We start from the raw sequence: 24,522 nt of genomic DNA, 5'->3' as shown, positions 1-24,522 counted from the left end.
ATGGGAAGCACGCTTACAGTCGCCAAGCGACAACGCTCATTCTCTTTGAAGTCTCTCCCTTTACAACCAGCCGTCACCGACAACAACGGCACGTGACGTCACTCTACTAACTCTTTTAAACTACATCATGCTGAGAATAAAGAGGGCGCCTTTGACGACGATAGGTCCACCTATCCAAACGTTGGCCAGCCCTTCTGAGGCACTTATTCCTGATTTTGGATTCCTGTCTTTCTTGGAGTATTGCGGCTGGCTTGCGTTTCTTTACTTCCGTTTCAATTGTAGCGTTCTCGGTTTTACGTTTAATGGGGGTGAGTACTACGTCTTCTTCCATTGCTGCGTCTTGCTCCGTTATAACTAGCGAGGTTTTCTCGTTGCGTCGCACTTTCGCGCTCTTCACACGGTCACTCTCTTCGCTGAGTTTTCTAATTTCATCCATAAACGCAACATTGATCTACCTGATCTGCGTCAATTCTTCCTCAAGCGTCTACACTCTATTTTGAAAAGCAGCCTCTTCCTCCGCCCGTGCCCCAGAAGGCGCGGCCAGACAGCTCAAATGTAAGGGTCCCGCGGCGCCGTTGACGCTGCTCGTTCCTTTTGGGCCCTGGGATCCTCCTCCGCCGTGTGCTCTGGGAGACTGGGTATTACTGATCTTGGGTCTGGAACTCGATCTGAACCGCGATCTCGATTTGGTTCTGGTGTTGAACGTCGAGTGGCCCCTCTGCTTTCCTTGGAGCTTGGCGTAGTCTTCCGGTCCGGACCCGTCTGCGTGTTTCTATTTACGCGCAAGCCCAGCGCTCGATTGCTGCGCCGCCATGCGCCGCTCGCGTGTACCACGTTCTAGGTGCTTTTATTGCGAAAGCAATACTGCTCGCACTTTCGGCCCATCGGTGGTCGTGGCGCCTCCTTACACAGCTGCGCGTCACGTGACCGTGTGATGTCACGCCAGACCGAGAGACAGGCCCCAGCTCGCGCCATCGATGGTGGAGGCGAAGCCTTGCGCGCCGCTGCTGCGGCGCTACCGAGGGAGGGCGCTCGCTGGTGTGACGTCACGCCAGAGCGAGAGACGGGGCCCCAGCTCGCGGCATCGATGGGGGAGGCGAAGCCTTGCGCGCCGCTGATGTGACGTCACGCTAGGAGGATAAATGGGGCTACAACAGCTCGGCTCCTCGCAGTGGTCAGCGCGCTGCCTTGCGCTATGTCGGATGAAGTGTGCAAGGCGAGGCTGGAACGATCTGCTGCGGCCAAGCGACGGCGTCGTGCTGAAGAAACAGAAGAAGAACGGCGAGCTAAACGACGTGCGTATGCAGCAGCGTGGCGAGCACGCCGATCAACATCGCTTGATGCGGGTGCATCTACAAGTTCTGGGCCAAGTTTAATGAATGGTGTTAACGGTAGCGAAACTATGGAGACAACTAGTAGTTCGGAGACAAGTTTCATGGACGCTCTTAATGCCGAAGAGACTATCATGGATGTTGCAAATGGTGACGATGCTGCATCTATGAATAGTATGGAACGCTACAACTTCAACAGAAGAAAGCGCCGTGCTGAAGAAACGCTGGAACAGAGACTAGAGCGGCTTGTTAAAAGAAGAGTGCAATATCACCATCAGCCGAACCAAGGTGAAGCCAAGGGTATTGCTTTCGCAATCTTCCAGGCTTAAGCAAGCTAAGCCTTCAGGCAATTTTTTTCCCCAAAGCTTCTCGGTGAGCGCCTTAGATCCTTGTAGGTACTTGGTGGGACTAGGGAGATGTTACGTCTGGGCGCACAATCTGCTCACCCAGCTGTCCCTAAGAGAAAATAGGTTTTTCAAAACAAGCCGCCTAGACTGCTTCGAAATAAGAGTTGCGTGCGGAAGCTGACGCAACACTGGACGAAATTTTTCAGTTTGGATAAGGGGATAAAGGGATGTGATAAGAAGTTGACTGTGGTGTGAGAGGCGCTTCGATCTACAAAAGCTGGGCTAATCGTGGGGCATGGAGGGTTTCTCGCACCACGAGCCACATCATCGCTGCGCTCAAGCTTCCTTTCCTTATTGCCATCACTATCTCTCGTCCAGCAGAAACAATAGCAATGCGCTGGTGCCATACACGACGCATATTAAACGTCCAGGAACAAAAAAAAAAGATCTTGCAGAAACTCCTCTGGGAGTTAGACTATGCGTAAGCAGCGTAAGCATTGTGCCACTAGCTCATCTCCGCACAGCACGGTGTCATCACCAATATTATGTAACTTGATTAGGCCATTACTAACGACAGCTCAGTGGCGAGACGAACTGGTGCCGACGGCAGCGCAACGAGCATTCATGACGCAAGCAAAGTGCTGCAGGTGGAGGCCCGAGGTGCGCTGATGACCGTTCTGAACATATTATAAGCCGTTATCGCTCTTCAGCGCCTTATTCATCCGCGCGAAACCATTGGAGTCTTTTAGTGTGTCCGGTATTCCGGCAAACGGGGGTGGTTTGGGCGGATTGCCGGATGGGCGGAAGCAACTTGAGCGGCCGGCGCGATGCAGCCGCCTTGGTGGCATAGAGCTCAACCAGACAAACACAGAGCTAAAATTACAGTAAGCTACTATATTCTGCTTCGCTGCCGGTGAAACTTTTTTGGCAGTGGCATAATTGTGCTCACGATTACGCCGTTGTCCAAAATTTACATCAGCAGCTAAGCAGAATATAGCAATTGGCTCCGTGTTTGTGTGGTTGAGCTTTGCGCCAACAGCTGGCGCCACCAATCTGGCCGCTGACGTTTACGCCCCCGTTCCCCCGGCAAATCGCCCGCGCTTGCCGGAATACTGGACGCCCTAAAATTATCTATTATTGAACCATGAACGTACTCAGGCGGCGGATTATGGCAATGTCGCGTGGGACGCAGCTTGAAAACGATCGGTGATGTCCACAAAACAGTGCCAACAGCTCATATCTTCGCGCGCTGTTTTCTTGCCGCTTACATAGACTTTAAGAGACGAGGGTCCGCTTAACTTCAAAGCGGCGTGCGAAAGTTGTAGAATGAGGCGTTAACTGAGAGCAACGCCAGCCCTGTGTTTTCGCCGCTTCGTTGCCGTTGAAGCGGGAGGCAGTGCAAAGGCAAATTCGTTCGCTACTGCGGGCGCTATCTCGAAAGCGGTCGTCTTATTACGGGACGGACGAAGGGACGGTTTTCTCTTTGGGTAAGCATACAATTGCTTAAGCATTCAGAATTAAAATTTACCTACGCCGCCTAAACTCTGCGAATGCAGGCTGGCCCAAACACACCGCGCGCCTGGCACAGCCAGGGACGCAAAACCAAATACATCTAGGGCGCGTGCCATGGCGCTTCGGCGAAAAAGTACCTAAAATGTAGTACGTGCGGGCGGCGCATGGCAGCGCAGCGATCGAGCGCTGGGCTTGAGAGGAAATAGAAACACCCGACCCGTCTCTCGTCCGGTGATCCGACCGTTGTTTCCAGTCTTCCCGTCCTGGCCTGTACACTCTTTCCGCTTCTCTTTCGTAGTACATAGCTTCTTCGTCTCGTCTGGCTCGCTCCCAGCGGCGCCGCTTTACTAAGTACGGTACCCTGCATCTGGCATTACGTCGGCGATCCGCCGTAAGGTGGTCTTTGTTGCAGAGGTGCCATTGCGGTGGTCCTGCGGCGGGTTCTCAGTCCCGCAGCCTCTGCATATCCTGCTGTTCTGGTTCGGGCAGACATCGGCTTTGTGGCCGAGGCATCCGTACTGGTAGCACACGTCTATGCTTCCGATGTAGTGAGCACTTGAGCAGTGCCCTTCCGTATCTCAAGTAGTTTGGGACGTGATGCCCGTCAAAAAGGATGATGTTCGTGGTGTTTCCCATCCTCTTGGCCAAGAGGACCGTCGGATTCTGTGGTGTAACTAGCATCTCCACTATTTCTCTAGGAGACACCTCGTGCGTTACATCTCTTATCACGCCATTAGATGTATCTTCCGGAGCCGACTCGTACGCGTTGGCTCCGAACTCCTTGTCTCCCCTCCTCAGCCGAGTGATAGTCCTGTATATTTCGGGGCGCTCCTCCGATGATGTGCTGATCATTGGAATGTTCTGTTTGTAATTGGCACACGTCGTGTCATCTTCCGATTCCTTCCTGGGGATTCCCGCGGCGTTGGCGACTCAGCATTCTGGGCAACTGATCCCATAGCCGGTCGTGGAATAAAATTTTTCCCCTCAAACAATGTTTACTGTATTAAAATTTGTAGATCACAAGACAGAAAGTTGGCTCAATTAATTATCTATGGAATATATATATATATATATATATATATATATATATATATATATATATATATATATATATATATATGTACATATATATGTACAACTAATTAAATAAAAATGTTATGTATATTTTTAATGTTAATTTAAGTCTGAACATCGTAAAAAAGTAACGTTTTGGTAACTTCTGAAGTAACTTTCTGGAAAACCTCAATTGATTGCGTAACAATATATTTAGCAGAAAGTATAGCTTTAAGAAAAGCCCGTAAAATTTTATTGTGACTGAAACAGTAACGATGTTTATGCGAACCCTTTCCAAAAATACGTTTTTCTTGCATTTCTATTGAGCCACTGAAATGCGGAAAACTCATAAATGCGTTCATCTATGACACCACCTGAAGGAACCACGCCAGCAGAATATCATAAATGAAAGAGTTGCCACCATACCTAGTTTCTCACTTGAGTTTAAGAAAATTTTGTTCCGCCCACATTTGCTTCTTCGGGAAAACTTCAAAGAGTGCTTACGCCCTCATAAAAATTTTCTGGCGCGAAAAATACTTTGGCGAAACCTCATTGCCACAATAGAAACCAAGCCGACGTTTTTAAGAAGGAATTGACGATGGTTACTTTTGGGGTCTGGGACATGCTTTTAAAATTTCACAAACTTAGCGGGGCACACTATTCATGGTGTATGCAGTCGGTCTACGTGTATAACCTCTTTCACACACCGAGTGGCTCTACTTGTCCACTAGGTAGGTTACCGGCTGCTGTCTTGCAAATGTTGCAAATGCCATTTCGTTCCTAAAATCGGATATCTTGTTGGGGTTTGAAATTAACCAAAGATCGGTGGGCCGGCTGGCTTTGGCGTCCCAGGGCAAATCCACAAATGAGTGAGTGCAAGGGGACATGGGTTGGGACTTGTTTGAAGGGAGAGAAGTTCAGAGCAAAATTACTTTTGAAGAAATACTCGGGAAAATGGATTAAAATAAAGCATACCTGAGTAACTGAATCATGCTAGCTGACGATTTGTGCTCGCCCCGTTTCAAAAAGGATGCCAATGGATCATCATCATCATCATTGCCGACCAAATAACGTTGGTCGCTGGGTATAAGCTCGAACAGACAACTCGCTGCTGGTAGACAACTAGCTCCTCTGGATATGTGTCTCTGGGCATCAGGGGCGTATCCGGGGGGGAAGGCTTAAAGGGACCCTGAAACGATTTTGACGATTTTCTACAAACGTACTGAGTCGTTAGAGTAGGTGCTTCTGATCATTAATATACACATCTAAGTGCTCCGCGTAAAGCGTGTAATTTATTATAAGGTTTCTAAATTGCACATCGCTGCCAATCGCAGCACACTGCTCGGCGGAATTTTAAGCCGCCCTTTTCCATATGACAATAATCACCCATATGACGTCACTGGGGCGACCTATTCGATTGGCTGACCAGGGCGCGTGATCGATAATTTTTCCAACTTTATGGCAAACAATTGATCCTCGTAATAGTTAGAATGTTAGTTCATTTGTTTCTGTGTAAAGAAAGTACCATAAAGAGAATGTACAAGAACAATTTTTCAGTACACTTAAGCACTTCCGGCACACAGCAAGTGTCGTCTGCTTGTGTTACAACGTACACCATTTTGACGAGCGCTCCGCGGTCAGAGTCGGTTTCAGTCTTTTCGCGAGCACTATGATTCGACTTTGTTGCCCTGCAGACTGCAAATGTAGCGACTGGCCATAGGTCAAGCTGCGACACCCTGTCCCTCTGCAAGGCAGCATACGTGCGAACTGGCTGCGGCGCATCGGACTGACACTATCCAAACGGGGCCAGGATTTGCGCGTTTGTACTGCTCACATTACACCGGAAGATTGCTAACGCAATGGCGTTTCACGAGTCCGGTATTAGGGCAAATGCAAGCGCAAGGGGACAGGGTCTGGCCGCTTGACTGTGCCTTGACGGGATGAGCCATGAGATGAGCAGAGGCGCAAATCTGAATGGTCTGCACGGTGCAGCCACCTGATGTCACAGAGCTCAACCATACGCAGTAGCAGTAACGAAGTGTATTCTTCTTTGCTGCTGGTGTGTATTTTTCGCAGGAGTGTAATCACCAACACGTTGTTTTTATAATTGTTTAAAATACTTCACTCTTGGTTAGAGCAATATTAGCGCTTTGTTTGGCTGGTTAAGCGCTGCGCCAACAAGTGGCTGGACCGTGCAGACCGATCGCGTACGTACGTCCACGCTAAAGTTCCTTCATCAGCTTGAGTTTATGCCTCCAGTCATTTGCCGAAATGACCAGCTTGCCTGTGGTTACCGGAATACCAGACACGTTCGCGCTAGGACAGAATGTTCGCAACGCACGCTGCTTCGATAGCTCTCGCTTGGGGTCGACGGCCAAGCGGCTAGCGGAGAGGCCTCGTACGAGGCCCTTGTTTTATCAATCGTTGGAATATATCCTTTCCACCCTAAGTAGTAAGAGCTATGGTGCCATCACTGTTGTTGGCGACTTCAACATTCATATCAGCAAAGACACGAATCGTGAATACTCGCACCTACTAGAGTCATATATACAAATTTAAGAATACAATCCATGAACCTACTAGATTGTCACCAAGTGCATCTACAACTATAGACCATGTATTGTGTAACAGTAATAACATACATTGTGGCGTATACGATACGAGTCTCACTGACCACTGCCCTATTTTTGCGTTATTACAAAGCGCAAATAATACCATTGCAAAAAAGACCATCTTGGCAAATCGCAGGATTAATTACAAAAAACTGCGGCAAAAATACGAGGAACCTTTGTGCCCATGGATGAATAATACCATACTTACACAATAAAAGAAAAGGACTGGTGGTACCAAAAATGGGAAAAAAGAGAGATAACACTTATTATTTGCAATATTTTCCATTATCTCGTAACCACGTAGTAGCTCTTATCCGGAGGCGGAAAAAAGAATACAACGCATTCTTAATAAAACAAGCACAAGGCAATACCAAAAAAATGTGGGAAATTATAAAAAGAGTAATTGATAAACAAAATAAAAAACCGATCACTCCTGAACATGTCGATGCCAAGTGCGCCGACACTTTTAATGCGTACTTTACTGGCATCGGCCCAAAGGTAGCGGAGCGTATTGCAGTTACTGAAAGCAATGTCGATTGCCCCATCATCCGTGCATGTTTTTTTCTTGGATCAAGTGGACGAGCATACCATAATCTCAATTATATCAGGCATGCCTTGCTACAAAGCTAGTGGCCACGATGGCATTAGCGCAAAAGCATTGAAAGACAATATGGATATTCTTGTGCCAGTACTCACAAAAATAATTAACAACTGTATAAGCCGAGGCACATATCCTGACACCTTAAAGATCGCAAGTTTCTCCTATATATAAAAGTGGCGACGTCAATGACCCTGGAAGCTATCGGCCTATCTCTGTGCATAGCATAATAAATACTGTATTTGAAAAGGTCATCGCGGCTCAACTGAAGCACTACCTAAACGAAAACAAGCTCTAACAGATTCTCAACATGGGTTGAGAGCCAATCGATCAACGTCATCAGCAGTGTTAGAACTAACCCAGAGTATATACACAGCTCTACACAAAAACGAGATTGCCGTAGGATTATTTTTAGATTTAAAGAAAGCATTTGACGCGGTCTGTCATTCATACTTCTAAACTAATTACGAACTTATGGTTTTAGCGAAATTACAATGGGCCTCTTTTCATGCTACCTAAATGGTCGAAAACAATATGTAAAATTTCGCTCCTTTGTTTCCCAGTATACTACTATGGTTACAGAAGTTCCGCAAGGATCAGTATTGGGGACCATACTGTTCTCGCTATATGTCAATGACCTCCCATTAACACTAAAGTCATCAAAATGTGTTACGCACGCTGACGATACCACGCTATTATTTTCAGGTAAATCTCTTGGCGTATTGCGGAACACTATAAAAAGCGAGTTATCGAACATATCAACTTGGTTTGCATGTAATAAATTAACACTAAACAGAGATAAGACAAAATACATAGTATTCAACTCCCGTTATTCCAGGGGTGACACAATAGGCATGCAAATTCACCTTCTAGGTGAACCTATAGAACAGCTCGACCACATAAAATATTTAGGGACATTATTGGACTGCAACTTGAACTGGAGACCACATATATCTAGTATATGCTCGAAATTAGCTCCGGCTTGCTATTTATTAATAAAAAGCAGGCAATATCTTGACCTTAGCGTACTTAAAGTAGCTTACTTTTCCATATTTCACTGTCACATCATATACCGTTCTGAATCATGGTCTAGCACACATAAAACATACGTAGATCCCGTATTTCGGTTACAGAAAAGGGCCTTGCGCATTATGACATACACAAGCCTACATGATAATACTGACATGCTGTTCAGTCGTCTCGGTACATTACCATTATCTCTGGCATGCGAAATGAAAGTTGCCATTTTGATTATCAATATTTTACGTAGGAATCTCTCATTATCACCAAGCCTTTTTATTACACCTAATCGCAATACAAGGGGTGCAACAAATATAAATTTCAACCTACCAATCACTCGTAACACGTATGGCCAACGACTACTTACTTGAGTTTCATGGTGCCAAAATTTGGAACACAGTGCCTCTTGAGGTAAAAATGGCTAACCATTTCGTGTCTGCTGTAAAAAAGCTATACCTATCAAAAAGTACGTGATTTTCCACCGGTCTAGTTCTCCACTTGTTTCATGCTGTGCAAGATTATTCCTTCATGGATCTATTCAGAAAGCCTAAACACTTCAGCACAGACCTTTGAAAATATGTTACTTCTACGTATAATATGCTATTTCTTCTTTTTGTGCGTGTATGCATTCTCCGAACAGTTCTGTTTTATTACTAGTGATTGATAGGCACTGCTTTCTTTTTTAATGGTTTCGATTGTATGTATCCACCTAACTGTATTAGGCTGTATCATTAAAAACAAGATATGCACATGACATTGTATCTGCTACTACATATATGACTATGGGCCTACACTAGCCTTTGGCTACTGGCCCAACAGTTCCTTTGTACAAATTATTATCAATGAAAAATAAACTGAATTCAATTGAATCCTATTTCTGTTGCAGTATAGTTAATTAATTCGTGAGGCTGCACAGGAGAAGAATGATACCTCCGCCCAAGGGCCTGATTTCACATCCAGAACCATGCGCGCGCGCACACACACACGCACGCACACACGCACGCACGAATGTTGCAAGGGTGCATAGCATGAAGCAGTATCAACAGGATGACACTAGATATGTATGAGGAATAACTTTCAACTAAGGTTCATGGTAAAAAATGTGGAAAGTTATACAAATTACCAGAAATAAAAGACATCTTTGAAGGCTAGATAAAAATTGGTGCTTGATGCGGCCAAACATACATAAAGATGCTACAGAAAGAAAATACAGAAAAATTCCAAGTGCAGTAAAAATAATTACAATTGCCAATCCCGCATGCCCGCACCTTTCAGATACACTGTTCTTATTCCAATGAACAAACTGACAGCTTGTTTATGCGAGTACATTCTTCCAGTTCCATGTCATTGGAAAAAAGACGAGTTTCTTGGAAGGTAGCCACATGCGCACTTGGTGATCACAATTTTTTTTTCCCCTGGTCTTGTATATATATATATGTATGTATTTTCTCCCTATATGAATTTTTCCGCTTTTATGTTTGGTTTCATCAAGCACTAGTTTTTATCAGGTTTTATTGCTCTACTACTTTCTGGTAACCTTTATCGATCCCTGATTTTCACAATAATGCTTTTAATTAGACGTTAGCCAACCCTGTTCTTACAGCTTCACCCTATACATTCCTGCTACATTGGCGAAATAAAAGATTTTGTAAGGTACACAGAAGCATTATAAGGGCCATTGAATTGACTTGTTGCAGTCTAACGAAATAAAGAATAGCCTGATTGCAAATAGCGCCAGAGAACACATAGGACGAATAAGAAAATCGAGATGATCTAACAACGAAAAGTTTAATGTAGACACCGTGTAAATGCTGGCTGGCAAGCAATAAACCAAACATACACAAAAAGGTGAAGCAAAAATTAATGTGTTTCCTGACAGGAAATGCATCCATTTCTAACAGAGGCCGTGCCCACAAGATTCTCCCGGCATTTTAAGACCTACAGCTTCGTAATTTCTCTAGGCAGCCGATCTGCACAGACTGCTAACTTCGTCTACAATGCAGGCTCAGATGTCGAGAGTGCATTGTAGAGGAAGAAGCTAACATTCTGTGGAGATCGGCTGCCTAGAGAAATTATGGAAGCTGTAGATGAAAAGACACTGGGAGAATATTATCAGCATGACCTATGTTACACTTTCAGAGATGGATGCGTTTTCTCTTGGGATCTGTATGAACACACACCAGTTATTGCTTCCTGCTTTTTGCGCAACTTCGATTTATTGCTTGTCAACCAGCATTTACTCGGCATGTTCAATAAACTTTCAGTTGTTAATTCGCCCTTGATCGTCTTGGTCTCTAGCAGAAAGGTGTTCATTCTTTTTACAGTGAAGCTGTATATGCCTAGGCAATACATTCATGTTCTGATCCCAAAACGCTAGTGTAGGGTTATGAGCCATTCTTTAGGGGGGTTTGACCAATTGCATTCGTCTTGCATGATGGACGGAGAAATTTCTTGTTGGATAGACATAGAAATGCTTATGCATTTAAAACATACATTTATCTACATATTATTGCAGGGAAGGGGCACACAGGAGGACGGGGTTAAGACAAGATCATGATGTCATAATTATCTCGCAGCAAAGGTGTAGCGGGTCATTGGCTACACCGGTAGTGACGTCAATTCTCTCTAGCAGCAGAGCGCACGTGCAGCGGTCTCTCTCCGACTTCTCAATAGGATCAAAAATGTGTCCCTGTATTTAATTAAATTAAATGTGGAGCTCCGGTGTGTCACTTGGTAACTACACTGCATAACCGAGTAATAAATACAATGATTAACGCATTACAAAACACATATGTGTACATAATTCAGAAAGATTTTGATGGACCCGCTGGATTAACACAATGAACCACTCATTGTAGTTTCCATGATGGTGATCTTGCAAAGCGCGATGGGTGGCATTCCAAATAAACAATGTGATAAACCTAAGCCAAACTTTGTTACGTTTCGCCTACAACGCGCGGTATAGCCGGCGCGGATGCAACGGACGCCGGGGCTTCATTCAAAGTGGCGGACATTTTGGCCCGTTCAGCGCTGCCGTAGCGCTTCCTGCCAAGCGCGTCCAGGCATGTTTCAATGCCACGTGTCTTCGTGTGTGTGTGTGAGTGTGTGTGCATGTTGGTGCCCACGCTTGTCAAAGCGCTGCAGCCGGGGAGAGGAGCTCCCCAACTGTGAAGCGAGGAGGTCTGGCCGGCGCCGGCCCGGCGGATGCGTCACTTCTTGTCTCGACGTGTCCCTCAACGTGTCCGTGCCCCGCCGTCACGGGCGCCTCTCGCAAGCCGTTGCTTCTTGCCCTCGACTCCGAGAGTATAAAAGCAGCTGCCCCGGATGCCGAGAGAGGCTCCGATTTCTTCCGTCGAGTAACGTGCTCTCCCGTCTCTCCACTTCGGTCGATCTGACCGGCCGCTCTTTTGCGATGCTAGAATAAACAAGTTGTTCTGTTAGCAGTCGACTCATGCTTTGCCAGGACCTTGGGATGCTTCCAGCTGTGCCCCAGACCGCCAGGCCAACGCCACCCTTGGGGCTTCCGACCCATCTGCAACAACTGTTTGCCAGCGGTGAGATCGCGACAACGGAGGCCAGCAGCGAAGATATGCGGTCGACTGTATGCTGAGCAGCACATCGACCATCCGGGAGCAGTGCAACGAGCCCTGTGTGATGACTGGTTGCCTGCAGCGGAACGACTGCGCTGAATTCTTGGCTGCGAGGTTTGGTGAGTGCGGGACTTTCTTCTTCTGAGTTTTTCCAGGCTTTTGTTAGTGTCAGAAACAGAGCTGGTAATTGTGGTTGTCGTTGCTGCCGGGTTAGTTGGCGGCAAGACAATAGTAGGCAGTAGAGAAAGCAGCATTCAGAGCAGCCATGGATTGGAAGTCGTTGCGCAAACCGAAATTGCTGGAGCTTGCAAGAGAGTTGGGTCTGGATGTCTCAGACAAACTCAGAAAACCAGAACTGCTAAGGGCTATTCTTGCGTTAGAAGCTGAGGATGACGAGCTGTCGGAATGCCTTGAGACCATTGAGGAGAGGGAGACGGCAAAAAGAGAAAGACAGGAGCGCGAACGTAAAGAACAGAAAGAGAAAAATGAGTGCGAACGTAAAGAACAGAAAGAGAAAGATGAGCGCGAACGTAAAGAACAGAAAGAGAAAGAGCGAGAGCAACAAGAGAAAGAAAAAGAGGAGCGCCACCGTCAACACGCTTTGTAAATGAAGCGTCTCGAGGTAGAGATGGAACGCGCTCGTAATGGAAGTCAGGCGCACGGTGCAGGAGAACGAGTATCGTTCAAAATGACTGACCTGATGCGGCCGTTTAAGCTTGGAGAGGACATTGGTTTGTTCCTGGTTAACTTTGAGCGAACGTGCGAGAAGCAGGGGTTCTCTCGGGAACGTGGCCACAGCGCTTGCTCATTTTGTTACCCGGCGAGGCGGCCGACGTAGTCGCTCGCTTGAAGAGAGAGGAGGCAGAGGATTTCGACCAAGTGAAATCGAGTCTGCTAAAAAAGTACAGGCTGTCAGCGGAGGCGTTCCGTCGGAAGTTTCGGGAAAATGAGAAAGGCAGAAGTGAGTCATATACAGAGTTTGCCTACAGGCTTATGTCAAACATACAGGAGTGCCTCAAAGAAGAGAAAGCGTTTGGTGACCACGAGAAAGTTCTCCAGTGTTTCGGGCTGGAACAGTTCTATACTCGGTTACCTGAGAACGTGCGGCACTGGGTCTTGGATAGGCCAGACGTTAGTACGGTGGCTAAAGCCGCCGAGCTAGCCGAGGAGTTTGTGACGCGTCGGGCTCGCGGAGCTAAGGACGGTCAAAAGGGTGAATTTGGCTCCAAGTTTGAGAGGCCGAAGTTCACGCCCATGAGAGCAAGGGGGGGACACAGGTAGTGCGGATGCGAGTGAAAGCAGTCCGACCGAATGTAAGGAGACGGCGGCAGCCGAAGCCGAACGCAGAAAGCGGTTAGAGACGAGGCAAGCGTGCGTGCGTTATACGTGCCAGAAGCCTGGTCACTTTTCGGCGCAGTGTCCAGAAACAAAAACAAAAGTCGTGTTTTTGTCATTATGCAGCACTGACGAGAACATGAAGCTTCTCGAGCCTTACATGCGAGACCTCCTCGTGAACGGGAAAGAGTGCCGAGTGCTTCGTGATTCCGCAGCTACAATGGATGTAGTTCACCCCTCTTACGTAAAACCAGATATGTTCACGGGCGAGTGCGCATGGATCAAGCAAGCCGTGGAAGCTCATAGCGTGTGTCTGCCCGTAGCAAAAGTGCTTATTGAAGGACCTTTCGGAGCACTTGAGACGGAGGCCGCAGTGTCATGTATGCTGCCCCCCCCCCCCGAGTACCCGTACCTATTTTCGAACAGGTCCGCTCACCTCCTGCGCGAGAAGGGGCTTTTGTTTGGTGAGGCTAGCGTTCAGGCCTTAACCAGATCGAGAGTTCGGGAGCTCGCTGCAAAGGCGGTAGTTGCGGGGCCGACGTTGTCGAACAACAAGAAAGGGTCGGAGGCGCAGCAAGCTGATATTCAGAGCACGTCCGAACTGAATAAAATTGAGCCTGTAGCGTTGAGGGCACCAGATACTGGAGATGAAATGCCCGGCACGGGAAAGTTAGAAGAGCTATCTGCAGATTTGCTCATCGCGGCTACGTCAGACGGACTTAATAGGTTGCTAAAAGTCAGCCGGTCGGCTTTGATAGCCGAGCAAAAAAAGGATGGCAGCCTAGAAAACATGCGCTGCATTGTCAAGGAAGGAATCGCCAGGAAAAATGCTCGTTTTGTGGAAAGAGGTGGGACCTGTACCGGAAGTATCTAGACCGCAGGGGAGTGGAGTTCGATCAGCTGATCGTGCCTCAGTGCTACCGTCAGGATCTGTTGCGCTTGTCGCATGGGGGTTCGTGGTCCGGACACCTAGGAGTTAAAAAGACTAAGGACCGTCTCTTGCAAGAGTACTATTGGCCAGGGTGTTTTCGTGACGCAGAACACTTTGTGAGGACATGTGACACCTGTCAGCGGGTTGGCAAACCAGGGGACAAATCGAGGGCGCCGTTGAAGTTGGTACCTATCGTTACGGAGCCTTTTAGACGGCTCGTTATTGATACAGTGGGACCTCTGCCGGTAAAAACCACGGGGTACAGACACATTTTGTCTGTGATCTGCCCAGCGACAAAGTTCCCTGAAGCAGTGCCGCTTAAAGAACTCAGCTCAGTTGAGATAGTCAATGCACTACTGTCCATATTTGCGCGAGTTGGTTTTCCTACGTAAATCCAGTCAGATCAGGGCACAGTGTTTACTAGCGCTTTGACGACAGCCTTTCTCGAAAGGTGCGGGGTAAAGCTTTTACACAGCTCAGTGTACCACCCACATTCGAATTCCGTTGAGAAGCTCCACTCCGTCATGAAGCGCATGTTGAGAGCATTGTGTTTTGAACAACAAACTGACTGGGAGCTGTGTCTGCCTGGGGTGATGTTTGCATTAACGACCGCGCCGCATGCGGCTACGGAGTTTTCGCCAGCTGAGCTGGTGTACGGTTGCTCGCTGCGGTCTCCGCTTCGCATGCTTCGAGACTCGTGGGAAGGCAGGGGCGACGACCCAGTCGTGGTGGAGTACGTGCTTAGGCTCCTCGAACGCTTAAAAAGGGCACAGGAGTTGTCAGGTGAAGCAATGGCAAAGGCCCAGCAGAGGGCCAAGGTTTATTATGATCGGACAGCCGGGGCCCGTCGTTTTGAGGTGGGCGATGAGGTCATGATATTGCGCACATCGCTAAACAACAAACTCGACGTCCAGTGGGAGGGCCCAGCACGGATTGTTCAAAAATTGTCGGACGTTAACTACGTGGTGAGTCTGCCAGGAAAACGGAAAGCACAGCAAGTTTACCACTGTAATCTGCTCAAACCCTATAGACAACGGGAAGCAGTGGTGTGTATGATGGTAAACGTTCCCGAAGAGCTTCCGGTCGAGCTTCCGGGACTAGGCTCAGTGACGAACAGGGAAGACACCGATCAAGTCATTAGTGACTTAATCAGTAAAGCACCGCTGTCGCCTGAGCAGAAAACCGAACTACACCAGCTCTTACAAGAGTTTCAAGGTCAGTTCTCTGAGAGGCCTGGTAGGACTTCTGTTCTTACTCATGAAATAGAACTTACCTCCCCAGAGCCAGTACGATCCAAGGCGTACCGGGTGTCGCCTCGCCAGCGCGATATTATGGAGGCTGAGGTAAAGAAAATGCTACAGGTCGGTGTTATTGAGGCGGGTGAGAGTGATTATACCTCCCCTTTGATTTTAGTTGAGGTACCGGGCAAGGAACCTCGTCTTTGCGTCGACTACTGCAGGCTTAATTCCATCACTAAGGATCAAATTTATCCGATCCCTAACATCGAGGAGCGCCTTGAGGAAGTTAGTAGCGCTCAGTTTATTTCCACCCTAGATCTTGTCAGGGGTTATTGGCAGGTTCCACTTACAGAACAGGCTAGTAGGTATGCGACGTTCATTTCACCAATGGGAACATTCCGTCCTAAAGTTTTGAGTTTTGGTTTGAAGAACGCGCCATACTGCTTTTCAAGCCTCATGGACAAAGTGTTGTGGGGACAGGAAGAATTCGCTTTACCGTATTTAGACGACGTAGCGATATTCTCCGCATCCTCGTCTGAGCATATGGCACACTTGCGGGCAGTGCTGACCCGCCTGCGCGAAGCGGGCTTGACAGTAAAGGCTCCAAAGTGCCAGTTAGCACAGGCCGAGGTTGTCTACATAGGTCACGTGATTGGACAGGGTCGTCGCCGCCCCTCTGAAATAAAGGTGGCCGCTGTGCGAGACTTCCCGCAACCGATATTCGGTCGTTCTTAGGTGTCGCCGGCTACTATCAGAGGTACATCCCCAGGTACTCTGATATCGCGGCTCCCCTGACGGATGCTCTAAGAAAAACAGAGCCCCAAACAGTCGTCTGGGACGAGACAAGGGAAAGAGCTTTTAGCGCCCTAAAGAGCGCCCTAACAAGCCAGCCTGTGCTACGATCGCCAGACCACACAAAAGGGTTCGTTGTTCAGTGCGATGCTAGTGAGCGAGGCATGGACGTTGTACTGTGCCAATGGGAAAATGGAGAAGAGGAGCACCCCGTCCTGTATGCTAGTCGTAAGCTGACCAGTCGTGAGCAGACGTACAGCACCACCGAGAAAGAGTGTGCGTGTCTCGTGTGGGCCGTTCAGAAATTGTCATGCTACCTAGCCGGCTCGAGGTTTATCATTGAGACGGATCACTGCCCTCTCCAATGGTTGCAGACCATCTCTCCCAAAAATGGCCGCCTCCTGCGCTGGAGCCTCGCTTTGCAACAATATTCCTTTGAGGTGCTTTACAAAAAGGGGAGTCTCAACGGTAATGCCAATGGCTTAAGTCGAGGCCCCTAACGTAGGAATCAGCCTCAAAGTTGTTTGTTACTGATGTTTTCTTCCTAAGGCACGATTTTTAACATATTGCTTTTGTTTAGTGTTTCAAAGTGATGACGTGCTTTCTAGTGCAATTTTCCCATTTGTGGACGCGTTCTGAGTGCTGCTAGACTGTAAGGAACTAGGCAGTAGTATAAAAGGGGAAAGAGCCTGGCAGGGCTTAGTAAGGGTTGTGTCGTGCTTGCCTTCTGAGCGGTTGAGTTTCGGCGTAGTTCTAACGCTTGCTGGGAACGAGAACAAAAATGGCAACTCTCCCGAAGTCACTTTGCAGTGTCCTGTGTGAACTTGAACGTGAGAACGAAGCCTTCTCTGTGCGCTGCGCTCAAGAGACGCCGAAGGACGACCGACTTCGGTTATGAGCATCATCGAACGACATCCCTCCGGACAGCGGATGCAGTCCCCTAACCATCGGGATCTCCTTCTCCCGGCGGGGCGGTCTGTTACGTTTCGCCTACGACGCGCGGTATAGCCGGCGCGGATGCAACGGACGCCGGGGCTTCATTCAAAGCGGCGGACATTTTGGCCCGTTCAGCGCTGCCGTAACGCTTTCTGCCAAGCACGTGCAGGCATGTTTCAATGCCACGTGTCTTCGTGTGTGTGTGTGTGTGAGTGTGTGCGCATTTTGGTGCCCACGCTTGTCAAAGCGCGGCAGCCGGGGAGAGGAGCTCCCCAACTGTGAAGCGAGGAGGTCTGAGCGGCGCCGGCCCGGCGGATGCGTCACTTCTTGTCTCAACGTGTCTCTCAACGTGTCCGTGCCCCGCCGTCACGGGCGCCTCTCGCAAGCCGTTCCTTCTTGCCCTCGACTCCGAGAGTATAAAAGCAGCTGCCCCGGACGCCGAGAGAGGCTCCGATTTCTTCCGTCGAGTAACGTGCTCTCCCGTCTTTCCACTTCGGTCGACCTGACCAGCCGCTCTTTTGCGATGCTAGAATAAACAAGTTGTTCTGTTAGCAGTCGACTCACGCTTTGCCAGGACCTTCGGATGCTTCCAGCTGTGCCCCAGGCCGCCAAGCCAACGCTACCCTTGGGGCTTGCGACCCATCTGCAACAACGTGTGCATAACCTCATTAAGAAACACAGACATGACTTATAATCTAGAAAGACTTTTATAAACCGTCGGAATTAACCCAGTGATAACACCGGGCCGCACATTACAGCTTTGCTGGTTTACCATCTGTACAGGGTGCATGGGCAGTAATTTTTTCTGTTATTGTTTGTTAGGTTTTGTACAATGTTCTGCCAGAAAAACACGTTGAGCTAGTTGGTGCATGGTATTGGTACTGCTTTTCTTGCTGGTTTTTTCTTAATGTTCTGCCCTTCTTCCTTTTGTAACTACATTTTTATTCCCCCTCGAATAATACTCTAGCCTTGCAGCCTGCGAGGTATATAAATAAATAAGTACATAAGCACATGTCATGAATTAATCTGCATACACCTCGCACCATTCCTTGCTCAACCAACATCACGGCGTTGATGTCTCGCAGTGGGCATCTACATTAACTGCCGTTTGCATTTCGGTATAGCTTGTTAACAGTGTTGTGCATAAAGATTACATGACATCAAGGTTGTGACCGATGCGGTGCATAAGCAAACCTTGCAAAAGATGACATGTTGGATTGTTGAAAATAAGACAAATTGTATATATCGCAGGTACTTTAATAGCCTTTAATTGACGACTAGACAAAAACTTCACTTCGCATAGATTCCAACACGTACAGTGAATGTGCAGTTCTTTCTTTTGCTTATTAATATGGTCGTTACTGCATGGCCACATCGTAGATTAGAAAACAAATTTCAATAAATTCGTTTGTTGCAATATAAGAATATGCGTAGATCACTGCGATTGCAACACCAGAACTTAATACAAACATGCACACTATAGGATGCAGACGAATGCTCAGGACAAACTACAGAATGTTTGCATGCTGATACTTAAGAAAATGAATAGTTTCATTCCATGGCTGTCAATGAGAGGGAGAAAAAAAAACTTAATTGTGTTCGTAACAAAAACGCATTGATAAGCTTAGATATATAGTCATTGTTTGACACTTTAGAAATGAATAATTATAGCTTGCTATCGACATTAAAGCAGCCTTTCGACAACAAGAAAAGGAATCAGTTTTTCCAGCTCTGATCATTGAATTGCAGGCAATGCAAGTAGGCATAAAATTCTGCCGATATAATTCGTTTACACATTGGAATAAACACTGAGACTTTGATTTGTAATTTCTCTGGCTGGGGGGGGGGGGGAGCAACCTAGTTTGAAATTACTCCCATAAGCATGTCGTAACAATGTTGATCTAATACAGGTTAAATGCATGATTACCTTACGGAATATGGATGATGGCTATAAATTACAGTGAAGAAACTATAGTAGTTAATAACATTAATAATATAATAATATTTATTTCTACGAAACAGGCTAACCGTGAGCGCCGTGCGAGGTTGAGCAGAAAGCTGAAAACCTTACGGCAAGTGCGCCTGCCGTGGGCCTACGATCCTGCATTATGGATAGCGCGTATTGATGTGGTCTTCTTGTTAAAAGTTCAGAGTATACTACCAGCACGAGACACAGGACAACAAAGTGGATGAGAAGCGTGTCTTTTAGAATGCTATACAAAAGTGACGGTAACTGCTCAAAACATTTGATGCGTCGGCTTTTGCACCTTTAGAAATATTTAGAGAGGACTCCCATATATATATTCACAGCGCACGCACGGCGATGGACGAACCAGGCTAGCGCCAAGGTTGAATTTCATAACAATTTTCATTCCACGTCCAGTAATCACAGAGATCATTTGCGGCTTCGTTAAGGGGCACACGCTGGCTTTCGGGTTGGTGCTTGTTGCTGCGTTTGGCGCAAGAATATGGCTTGGAGCAGGCACCGCATATGCGCAATCATGAGGAATATACACACATCGTTTCTCCAGAAGCTGACGCCGAGCACGAGTAGCGCGAGGATCTTGTTGGGCTGTCACGACGACTTCGTAGCAGCCGAATTCCGAATACTATATATGCGGTGAGCGTAGCTATATGAACTTGTCGTCGATAGGTCATCTTGTAGATTGTCGCAGCGCAGGCAGAACGAAACGGTCATAGAAGGCAGATGAGACAACACACTGCGCTGAACCACCTGCGAACAGCTGTTTACGTGCGCCATGTCGCACTGAACTTGAGAAACTGCCGTTGCGCACTCCAAAACAAATCTTAACTTCAACACGTTTTAGAATCATAAAACACGCATACTACTTGCTCCTAATAAAGAAAAGTGCACAATATTATAATGTAAACCTCTTATTCATTACAATAAAAAAGAATGGCTGTGGCTTAGCTAAGGCTAAGCCCAGGATGCGAAGCATACTAGCCTTTATTTTAGTTGTTGAACCACTGTTTAGCCTGGTGAACTGCTGTTGCTTGGCTATATTTGGTTCGGCTAGACGAAGAAACAACTCATGCGTTACTCTGCTTCGCCTTCAAGAGTGGAACGCGACAGCGTTCCCGTCGACCCGCCAAGGGGTGTAAGACAATGGGCTACGGCGCAGCGACTACGCGCCCCGCATTGGACGCGGTGAGCGTCGAGCAACGCAGCGTTCGGCGCGGCAACGAAATGTGCGCCTGAGCAAGCGACGCACGCCTGAGCCTTAGAAACAGCTCGTTTCTAAGGCAACACCGGAGGGACGCTAGGGGGCGCGATGTAGAGAAGTCGCCTTCACACGGAGCTCCGACGTAAATGTCCATATCTTGGGAAGTTTAAGCCCTAAAGTGAAAATTCAAGAACGAGAAGAACTGCGAACACCAGGCGGTCACGGAACTACCGCCGTCACCACGGTAGGAGCACTTCTCTACTCTCTGCAAGAGTTTGAATTTTCGAGGCGGCGACGCCGCCAGCTAAGCCTAACGCCTAGGGAACGCAACGGCGCAGCAACTCGCATAGCTGCTGCGCCGGCCCAAGCACGATGCAACCACGGGCAGCGGCTGCAGCGTCGGCGGAGACGCCGGCAGAAGAGAAAAACGCTGAGGGAACGCAACGGCATAGCAGCTCGCACAGTTGCTGCTCCGGCCCACGCATGACGCAGCCACGGGTAGCGGTTGCAGCGTCGGTGGGGACGCCGGCAGAAGAGCGAAGAAACGGAGTCGAAACAGCTGCGGAAACTGCCGGAAGGGGCATCCAGCCAACGTCCTCGGATGGAAATCATGCAGAAAGAAGACCTCTCCACGCAGGTGAGGAGGAAGGAGAGAAAATGGACGTCGGCGCTTTCGCCGATAAAGAAGAAACCCAAGAGGGATGGTGCCGCTCTATAGGCGGCAGATACGTCCCGGAGGAGAAGGTGGAAGAAGTATTAGCAAGAAGAAGGGAACGAAAACCCCTAAACCTGAAGAAAAACAAGGCCATGGCAGAGAGGACGGTAGAAAAACTTCAAGTTCGCCTGCCATCGGGCACAGAGAAGATTGTCCTACGACCAGCAGGAGGAATCGACAGCCTAAAGAAGAAGCTGGGGGTTCTCGCCGGAAACGCCATCCTGGAGGCGGCCGGGCTACTCCCCATGGCAGAAGAGGACATTGTCTTCAACAAGAACAACCAAACAATCTTAATATCAACCCCGAACAAGGAAAGGGCAGAGGCTTTCGCCAAAATCAAGAACATCCGAGCCGGAAAAGAAGATATCGAAATGACTGCCCATCCGGCGATGCCCGAGGGGGGCAAAGGCGTCATCTACGGAATTAACCTAGAGCTGACGGAAGAACAAATACACAGGGCATTGGACAACCCACGGAACCCAACGTATACGGCAGTAAGAAGACTAGGAAGAACATCCGAGTCGGTCATCATTAACTTCAAAGATCTGGAAGTACCGAGGGCCGTAAAATTTTTCAGTCAATGGATTCCATGTCACCTATATAAGAAAAAGTACGACGTGTGCTACGCATGCGGCAAGATTGGACACAGGCAAGACGTCTGTCCAGATCCAACAACCACCCGCTGCAGGGGCTGCGGGCTAAGAAATCAGCCGGAGGATCACGCCTGCGAGCCGAAGTGCCTCCTCTGCGGGAAGAAGCATCAGTTAGGCGATCCGACATGCAGGGAACTCTACAGGAAGCCCCACTGGGTTAAACAACGCGACGCGGCCCGGGCCGAGGCCAAGGCCGAACAAGAAAAGGGAGGAGCGACCGCGGGCAGAAGCAGGCAGACAACGAGGGTCACGCTACCGCCTGCGGCGAAAAAGCAACGATCCGAGTCCAGGGACAGAAGTGCATCCAGACCGCCACCCAGGGACGACCAGACCCACTGGCCAGGCCTCCAGAAACCAGGGGCAAGAGGACCCACTCTGGTATGCCTGTCAGCTTCGCAAGCGTGGTCTCCCAAGGTAGGACACCAGAATTAGAGGCACAGGCCAGTTTATTTAAGAAAGAAATAGAAAAGAGAGATGAGGAAAATCGCCAATTAAGAGATATAATCAAAACCCTAACCGAAACAGTAAACCAACTCAAAGAGCAAGTTGGGCAGCTAACGAACCCAACAGTGCGAGCTACGCAGGCGGCGCCAACAAGGCCGCTTACCCCAGTCCAGAGAGTAGCCGTCCTCGAGACGCAGGACGAGGGTAGCATGGTGGTAGATACGGTAGGCACCGCAAAAAGGAAGGCAGAGGGGCACGAGACGCCTCCACCCGAGAGAAGAAAAAAGATGAACAGAAAGATTAACGAAGATGAACTAGAGGCGCGCCTCAAGGAACACGAGGAAAGCATGCTAACCAAATTAAGCGTTATCATAGATAAGAAAATACAGGCTATATCAAATCATATGGACGCACTTCTGACCGTGCTAGGAGGCGAAAAACGAGCTTATCCTGATCCCGAGCCTCCCTCGAGCCCGGAAGCCCCGTTCTCTTCCTCATCATGGCCAGGACAGGAACTATAATTTGGCAGTGAAACTGCAGGGGTTTCAAAAAGAAAAAGGCGTTGCTGCAACAGCACATTCTAAATCAAGGAGAGCCTCCGCTTGCCGTGGCGTTACAAGAAACGGGCAAACCTCCAGTCAAAATTTCAGGGTACCGCACATTCGACAACGGAAGAGGGGAAAGATCTAGAGTAGCCACCCTAGTTAAGAATAACATAGCGGTAATTGAACACGATGCGAGTACGGACGAAGTGGAGGCCGTGCTCGTAGAAATCCTTACCGGCAAAAAGAATAGGGGAAGCATATTTGTCCTGAACGCATACAGCCCCCCTCGTCACAACAAGGCACAGTTCGAGGCCACATTTAAGAAAGCGCTGAGGGCAGCAAAATCGTGCCCCCTACTCGTATTAGGGGACTTTAATGCAAAGCATCACGAATGGGGCTACACCAAAATCGACAGGAAAGGTAGAATGCTGTGGGAAGCAATTCAGAACACAGGACTCTCGCTACTAACGGACCCGAACGAGCCTACCAGAACGGGTAACAGCATCTGCCGTGACACAACACCAGACCTAACACTAGGCCACAGGACGGGCAAAACATCTTGGAAGAACACGGGCAAAAACCTCGGCAGCGATCACTTTATAATCGAAATACAGATTGATAGGAAACTAGGGGTTCCCGTACATAAGCCAAAGCAGGCCACCGCAACTGACTGGGATAAATTCAGGGCTATCAGATCAACAGCAGACTTAGGCGTTATCGGAGACATAACAGAGTGGACCTCAACCATCGTCTCACACGTAAAACAGGCCACCGAAACGGTAGAAGGAGATGAGCTCCCATTCAGATTAGACAACAAGCTTAGAAATATGTGGAATCGAAAAACAACCCTCGAGAATAAGCTAAAGCGCCAGAAATGGAACCGGAACCTAAGGAAGAAAATAGCCGAGCACAATAAAGAAATAGAGAGCTACGCCTTCAAAGTAGAAGAGAAAAGGTGGGATCAAAAATGCGACGAGCTAGAGAAGAATATGAGCCGTCCCAACACTTGGCAGATGCTGCGCCACCTCATAGACCCCACCAACACCAAAACCCACGCCAACATAGAACAAATCAAGGCGAGATACAAATTTGACGGAACTGATGAAGAGCTCATCGACCGACTTAAAGAAATTTATATAGGCCCCGCATGCCCGGCAGCGGATAAAGAATATCGGGGATCGGAGAATCCGCTATTGGACGAACCGATTCTAGTTGCAGAGGTCAGAGCCGCGCTCTTTGATTTAAAAAGGAACACAGCCCCTGGCCCAGACAAAATCACCTACGGTATGCTAAGGAACTTAGACGACGACTCTATAGTTCACCTGACAGCTTATCTGAACAAAGTGTGGGAATCAGGGGAAGTCCCTAAAGACTGGAAACACGCCAACATCATTTTAATCCACAAGAAGGGCAAAATTCCGGGTATTGAAAATCTCAGGCCAATTTCACTGACCTCGTGTCTAGGCAAATTAATGGAGAAGGTAATTCAGACGCGACTAACTCGATTCGCGGAAGAAAACAGCATCTGGCCTCACGAGATGGTAGGTTTCAGACCGCAGCTTAGCGCTCAAGATACCATGCTAAGGCTCCAACACGATATTATAGACAAACGAAAGACCAAAGATACGAGAGCAATATTGGGCATAGACTTAACCAAAGCGTTTGATAATGTCAGCCACTCGGCC

The 24,522-nt window shown here is 48.1% G+C and overlaps 1 protein-coding gene across 1 annotated transcript in view; it reads left to right on the top strand.

Annotated features, from left to right (window-relative positions):
* Window positions 1–24,522, top strand: part of LOC142574432 (uncharacterized) — a 243,301-nt gene that overhangs the window by 107,512 nt on the left and 111,267 nt on the right. The window lies entirely within an intron of this gene.

Source organism: Dermacentor variabilis, chromosome 3, assembly GCF_050947875.1.
Source record: "Dermacentor variabilis isolate Ectoservices chromosome 3, ASM5094787v1, whole genome shotgun sequence".
In the NCBI taxonomy this organism is placed as follows: domain Eukaryota; kingdom Metazoa; phylum Arthropoda; class Arachnida; order Ixodida; family Ixodidae; genus Dermacentor; species Dermacentor variabilis.
This window is presented reverse-complemented; position numbering and strand designations above follow the sequence as displayed.